Raw genomic sequence first — 7856 nt, 5'->3', positions numbered from 1 at the left:
TTTGTTGATATATGCATGTTTTGTCTGTTTGCCCTTTCAAACAATCCAAAGGGTTGCCATTTCAATAGTTTTCAAATATTGGATTTTATAAGGAAAAAATCTTTTGCTAAAATTAAGAATAGTACTTAATTAAGAATAGTAATTAATTAAGAATGGTACTTAATTTATTATTCCACTATGTAATCAAGATAATTAAACATGTTCACGTAAGTACACTTTTTTTCTTTTGAAAACTCTGCCTAAGAACGCTTTTGTATAACAAAAGGTTTTGGAAAGTACATAGAAATTCTCATATCTAAACACTAATGAGGTACGCAATAACGTTAGATGATGAAATTTTTGTTGGAATATTAAACAATGTTTTCGATTAAATATATTCATTTAAAAAGCATTCAAATAAATAAGTTTTCACTTTGATTTTTAAACTAAACCTATTTATTATTTACACATTGAGAATTTCATATATAATGAGTAGTGAAATTTTCAAGAGAGATTCTTTTACTTTTTAATAATAGAATTTCGTCCACTTTTCCGAATTCAACGGTAAGTATGTTTGATTTAAAATTTAAAGTAAAAATGTATTTGTTTGGATTTTTTTTTTTCAAAATGCGTTTATTTTTGGGAAGAAAATCATTAGTGAAATGGATTTTGAATACTTAATGAAAAAGGAACACTTGAAAGAAACGATTTTATTAGGCCACCAATTATCATTATTATTATTATTATTATTATTATTATTATTATTATTTATATAACTTTTAAATTTCTAGGAAAAATAATTCACCAACAGAAAATATCAATAACATACTGTCTAATATATCGGAATACATTTTTCATTAGGATTAAATTTAATAACAACTGTAAGTGGATTTCAATAAATAAAAAAAAGAGAGTGAAACTTGTACAAATTTTGTATTTTTAATGGCATTCAAAATCAATAATAAAGAGCATACACATTTAAGAGAATCACAGTAAAGATGATAAAAATATTTGCATTTGTATGTATGTAAACATTAAATGAATATTATTAATGAATATTTAATAATTTGTTTATTGATTGATGGAAAAAAATGAGTCACTAAAAAATTGTTTAAAATTCGATTTTATATGTTTATACTTTTTATTTAAATTATGAAATTATTTCTAAAATGATTAAATGTTCAAAATTTATATTTTGATATAATTTATTTAAATTTATTTTCTAAAAAGATTAAAAATTTATTTGAATTAATATTTTAGTATAAAATTTTATTTGAATTATATTTTAAAATTATTTTTTATGTACGTTGGATAATGATATTTCAACAACTAAATTTTTTATAATTTTTTTTTATAATTTTAGGTAGCATCTTCTAAATGATTTTAGAATATAAAAAAAATGATAAGATGAAAAGATGAAAAATCATTTAAAAAATATCATTTCAAATTGTAAAAAGAAATTTTCAAAATTTAGTTGGTAAAAAATTATTTTCTAACAAATTCTGCAGTGAGACGAGTAATGCATTATATTTTTCTACTTTTTCTAGACAGAAGCAAGTGACTATATTTTTCTACTTTTTCTAGACAGAAGTGACCAGTACCCTCTTATCATCTCTAATTGCATGCATCATTTAAAAGATTTCAGAGTATGCTGATGGATATATTTTTGAAAGGACATAGATGACGAAATGTAAAAGGTTTTAAGAGTTCAGAGACCAATACGAAGCACAATCAAAAGACAACACTTTTATATCTCATTATCTCATCCTTTGCCACAATGTGTGAAAAGTTCACTCAGTGGAAACACAAACGTTTGCATACATTATCTTCTATTATATTAATATCTATTTATATGTTCTATTGTGGACACACTTTGTTTCATTATAACAACATGGAAGGATTCAAGTTAGAGAATGAGGTGAGAGTAGTGGAAGATATTGATCTTAAACATGTTCGTATTCCAATCTATAGGTTAAGAGCTCGAAGACTTAACCATGTTCCAAGAAGGGTTAAGCCAAACAAAACCTCAAGGTTAGTCCACACTCAACAAACCATTTTCTACCTTTAAGTGTTTGCCCTAAATTCTTAATCACACTATGTCTTAGTATTTTTCAGTTCATAGGGGCATTATAACATATTCTTTCGTTATTGTTGCAGTACAACACGTACCAAGAAGGATCAAGGACTGGTTATTACTGCATTCCCATGCCATGAAGTGTTCATGTTTCTGAATCAACATTTCCTTGGTGCCCTTCAGGTTGAGTATCAGAACAAGACCAAATCACCCTTTGAGACACACCCATTTCACATGTGGACATTCCTTGCTTCCATATGCTTTTACAGTGTTGTTCTTGCATTCAAAATTCACCTAAAAGCACCCTGTGCCCACTTTTCTATGTTCCTCCAAAATGTTCTCATCGTCTCAGGATCACTTTCTTCAGCATCTCTTTTATCCATCTTCCAGCCACTCCACCATTTTTGGTTTCTCTATGCCATAGGGCTATGTATGCCTCTAATGCTGGCTCATCAGTACTTGCTCAAGAACCTGGTGTTAAAGGTGGTGGCAGGGATAACGACTTCAGCTTTCCAACTCCGAGACAATCTATGTATGGTTTTTGGACGCATAAGGCAGTGACAGTTCATCAGTATCAGAAGAAATGTCTCTTTCTTATTACACTTTTACTTTCTAGTGGAAGTTCATTTGAATTGATGATGAAATCATGTGGATATTACTTTCTGATTGATGCCTCTCACATGATTTAGAAACATAGGATAGTTATATATAAAATTAAGCTGTTGTTAATTGGTTCTCTTTTTTAGTATTTTATTACGTGTTTGGAACTTTGTTTAGTTCAATCGTACACGAGTTCTTCATCTGTTTTTTCTTCTCTGTTTGCTGTATTGAACAATGAAAATTTCTGTTTTGACTCCAAATTAGATTCTAAATAAATCCTAATAGTGCTGGTATATACCAAACAATAGCCCATGTTTTTACCAAAAAAAAGACCATGTTATGATATTTTAGTTAACATGTGTGCAAGTGCAAGGATTATGCTCTCTATGAAATAAGGTTTTCTTAATCTTGTCGGTTTTGTCTTCACCATGTATAAGTGAGAAAGTGACAACAACCTTCAGGATCTTGTTCTTATAGTTACTTGATCTATATATCTCCTATACATTTTTAGGTCAAATATAAAAGTAGCTACTAATTAAATAGAATATGCATGCTTCCATGCTTTTTGTGATGATGATATACAAAAATATTGTGACGGTACATTGACTCCCTGCAATATGTAATAGCCACAGCACTCATTAAAGTATACGAAGTTAATATTATTTTAGGACAATACAAAACTAATGTGTTTGCTTTTGTTAGGTTGGCCAATTGGAGGGCACAGGTCTGCTTTTTAGTTGTTTTGTGGTCTGTTTCTAGCATGTTTTTTGGTTTTGCTTGCTTTATAGTCTTTGTTTTCTTTGTTAAACCTTTGAGAGACTTTAGAGAAAAGGTAAAGGAGGAGAGTATCATAAGAACCTATATCTCATAAGACTATCAATTTTTAAGATAATAAAATTTACACCTAACTCATCTTCACTAAACTTAGTAAGGCGAAATTTAAACGTAAAATCTCTAACACATCGAGTGAGGTTTAAATTATATTATCTTAGTATGATCTTAAAGTAATTAAGAATCTATTTTGGTTAAGTGTTACTTATTACCGAATTCCCTATGATCTTCACATTCAATGTTCTTGTTATGAGTACACAATATCTTCGGTGTTAAGAGGGTGTATTGAAGATCTTATATTAAATAAAACTAAAACTAATTTACCATATTTGTAAGCATATTTGTAAGCACAAACTTGACGAACCTTATTAAGCAAATTTAGTGACGACATTAAAAAAAATATCAAATTAACTTCCAAATATTAGTCTCGACTAAATTGTGAGACTCCTAGGATCGCACAAAAAATTAGCTTTATTTTTAAATAATTTAGTTATTGATAGAGTTGGCTTAGTCAATTCTAATGGTAACTATTTTTAACCTTTTTCAATATATAATTATTTATGTTAATCTTTGATTAGTGTGGGTTTGTCCAAAGCTAATAGAGCGTGCTTAATGCTAGATGTCACAAGTGTTGGTTAAGTTAACTTTAATTCAACGCTCATTATTCTTAATTTATTTTTTTAATAAGTAACAATATTTATGTTAGTATTAGACTAGGGTCAACTAAAAAACATATTAAAAATAAATTATGTTAATTAACATTCACTTAGTTAATGTTAAAAGATTAAAATATTTCGTTAGTTCTCGTATTTGTTCGAAAATCTTAAATAGGTTTTCATATTTTGATTATTCTTAATTGGATCCCTATTTTAAAAATATGTAATAATTAGATCCTTTCTGTAAGTATTATAGTAACACATTAAATATGTGTTACATGTCAATTTGTTATTTTTTAATCCTTTTAATTTTTAATTTTTAAAATTTTTTAAATTTAAAAAAAAAATTCTCTCTCTATGTGACATGTTAACGTTATGACATGTGTCAAGTCATTGTCTAAATGGTCCTTGTATTTGTTACTTTTATTCAATTCAATGTCAATTATTTTTTTAATTGAGCAATTTCATAACTTTCCAAGTTGAGACGAAATTAACTATTATATGAATGTTATAAAGATATTTTTATTAAAATTGATAATTTTATTGAATATTTTTAAAAATATATTTATATGTTACATTAAACTTGTAATCATTTTATAATACCTTTCAAAGTATATTAAGTTCTATCTTCATATACGAAAAATGTATTCTTTATTGTATATTAGCACTACTAAAGTGTATTACTGATAGTCATTTTTCGTCGTTAACTATGAAGATTTGTTGATAATAGCAAATTTTTGATAGATTTCTGATAGGCAAACATTCATTTGTAATAGGCTAGTATTTAAATTTTACCAACTGATTAGAGGTCCGTCGGTAATTACTGGCGGATATATCATTAGAAAAGTATCCCTGTCAAAGGTTGTATCCGTCGGTCAATATAGGTCTGCTGGTATTTTGAGAACGATTTATATCGACGAATTTAGTTGTTAGTATGTCCGTCAGTAAATATAAAACAAATATCTAAGTCAATTTCGTATGTCTCCTTACCACACACAAAATAATATAAAATAGACCTGCATAGGCATTATAAGCCACAAACAGACTTGCCAATTACAGAGACAAAATACCAAATATTTAATAATGAACATATCTAAGCTTATATCACATTAAATGTAAACATATTGCAATACTAATTAAACATAATGTACAATAATGTATGTAAACATAAAGTCAAACAATACCAAACTATACCAACTTAATCAAACATAATCCTCACTGTCAATATCCAAACTAAACTAATAATCAATATTATAACTGTCATACAAAGTCTTAATAATCTACATAGTCATCAAAATTAGTGTGCTCTTCCTCAAGGTGTTGTGGCTTTGGTATTGGGTTGGATTAGATTAGGATGGACTAGGCTAGACTGGTGCAGGCTAGACTAGTGCAGGCTAGACTAGTGCAGGCTAGACTAGTGCAGGCTACTGCTAAGACGATCTTAGGTTGGATTGAGCCTGTTGAAGGGCCTGGTGGTCAGAAGGCAACAATGTCAAGACTAGATTGTGCAAAAAATTAAACTGGCCTAATTCCTCATAAGCCTGATCACGGGCTTCTAGTCATTGTCTAAGGTATGTAATGTCCTCAACACTAGAAGTGGAAGAAGATAGTTGGTGCTTCAAGCTATCACTTCCACCTTTGTTTACAACAAGTTGTCCTGCCCCATATAGCCTTCATTATTCTTTACATAGACAACCTTAACTCGACACTTAGTCTTAATTGTCTCATTTGTTGCAATATCATCATTCTTATTATCTTCTATGGACCAGCACATGAGCCTTGTTCAGATCTGGCCTATTCAAATTGTTCCTGTTAAGTGAGGCATTTTAGTTAACTATGATAAAAAATCAAACTTTCAGGAAAAAAAGAGAAAGTGTTTGCTTGCATGTATCCTCTGAGATATTTCATCAACAAGTCAGATCCCTTTTAAAGATGAGTTTCTTGAAATACCTCATCAATATACACATGTCATCCCAACTTTTGTGCCTGTAACAAAATATGGTGTTATATAAGACACAAATTTTAAAAATTGTTAGTTATATCACAATATGAATTACTTAGGAATGAAGTGTTTTACCATACGAATGTCACACTCTAAAGTGGTAATGGAACCACATGCCCTTGTCCGAAGCATATTAACACATTTATTGCGGTAGTTAGGAGAATTTCAATGGGCAACAAATTATTCCACACATCATCCCCAAGCTAGTAAGGGCATTGTCCTACATTCCTAACCTATCTAAACATTTCAGAGAGCCTATGAGATGCTATATAGTGGAAATTTCTATGAATTTCAGCTTCATGCTTAGGTATTAACTAAACCTTCCTCTGTAGAATCAAGTACAAATCATCAATAATAGTGAAATTGCATTTCACTCTTAACATACACAGTAAGGAAAAGAAAATAAGTTTGATGATATGTTACCTTAAAACATTGCCAAAAAGGATCTTTCTCTCCTAGAAGTATTGCTTCCTATGTTGGCCAAGCTGAAACAAGTCATGTAATAGAAATTAAATTTTAAGATGATAGAAGGTGTTACCCTCGACCATAAGGTTCAATTAGCAGTCGTGATGGAGAGAAGGGTCAATATCAGCAACTACATATGTAGGACTTCTTCTTCTTCTTCTTTATTCCACTAGGTTCCACGAGTATTTTTCATGGAATCTTCTTCATTGGTTCATTGGGGTTATTGCGATGACTTTTCATGGAATCTTCTTCATTGGTTCATTGTGGTTATTGTTGGTTTCAATTTCTAGTTATCTTGGTATGAATCTTTTCTTTTTTTCTAAGGAATTCTTCATTGGTTCATTGGGGTTATTATGATGACTTTTCATGGAATCTTCTTCATTGGTTCATTGTGGTTATTGTTGGTTTCAATTTCCAGTTATCATGGAATGAATCTTTCCCTTTTTCCCGAGGAAATTAATAATTTTCCATTTATTCCACAAGGGGCCACCATGACTTTTCATTGAATTGGGGGGTCTCTTTATTAGTTTTTATTTGTGGGATATTGGCGATGGTTTTGATATCTTCCATAAAAAAAGGAAGAAGAAGTATGTTTTCATCGAAATGTTGGATATGACACATAATAAACTTGTCTATCAATGTGTGCCAAAATGAATGGATCAAATGGTTGGTATGTTAAACTTATTTCAAGTTTGAAAATATTATACCTAGGATCCACTATTATACCTCTTCTAGTAGGATAAAACCATTCATAATAAAAAACAATTACTTTATTTGGAGAAGTACACGTGTTGTCCTCTAACTCATATATTTTATGAAGTATCCCATTAAATCATCATAACCACCCTCTATGAGGCCCTTCACATACACACCACAATTAATTGTCTTCTTTCCATCCAACCTTGCATTAGTGTGGAACTTATACCCATTGACAAAGCATGTGAGCCATTCTTTGACATATCTCATTGGCCAATTTCCCAAATCCCTTAGGTATTAAGTTCTTTCACTTAATAGCTCGTTATAAAGCTAAAAATATGTGAGAATAGAGAGTTACATAAACTTTTATACCAAAGGTTTGTTTAACTAATAGGATTGCACTTATTTGATTTCTAAACCAGAAAGGAAAATTTGAGTGTATGTTGGAAAAGGTCATTGCTTAGGGTAATTGCTCAGCTACAAGGAATGAGCTTTTAAGAGGAAAATTACAATACAATTTTTAAAAGTTGCTTATGTAAGACTTGAGAAATTT

Source organism: Vigna unguiculata, chromosome 10, assembly GCF_037176805.1.
Source record: "Vigna unguiculata cultivar grain cowpea cultivar isolate G323 ecotype 2 chromosome 10, ASM3717680v1, whole genome shotgun sequence".
Lineage (NCBI taxonomy): Eukaryota > Viridiplantae > Streptophyta > Magnoliopsida > Fabales > Fabaceae > Vigna > Vigna unguiculata.
Note: the sequence above shows the minus strand (reverse complement) of the source record.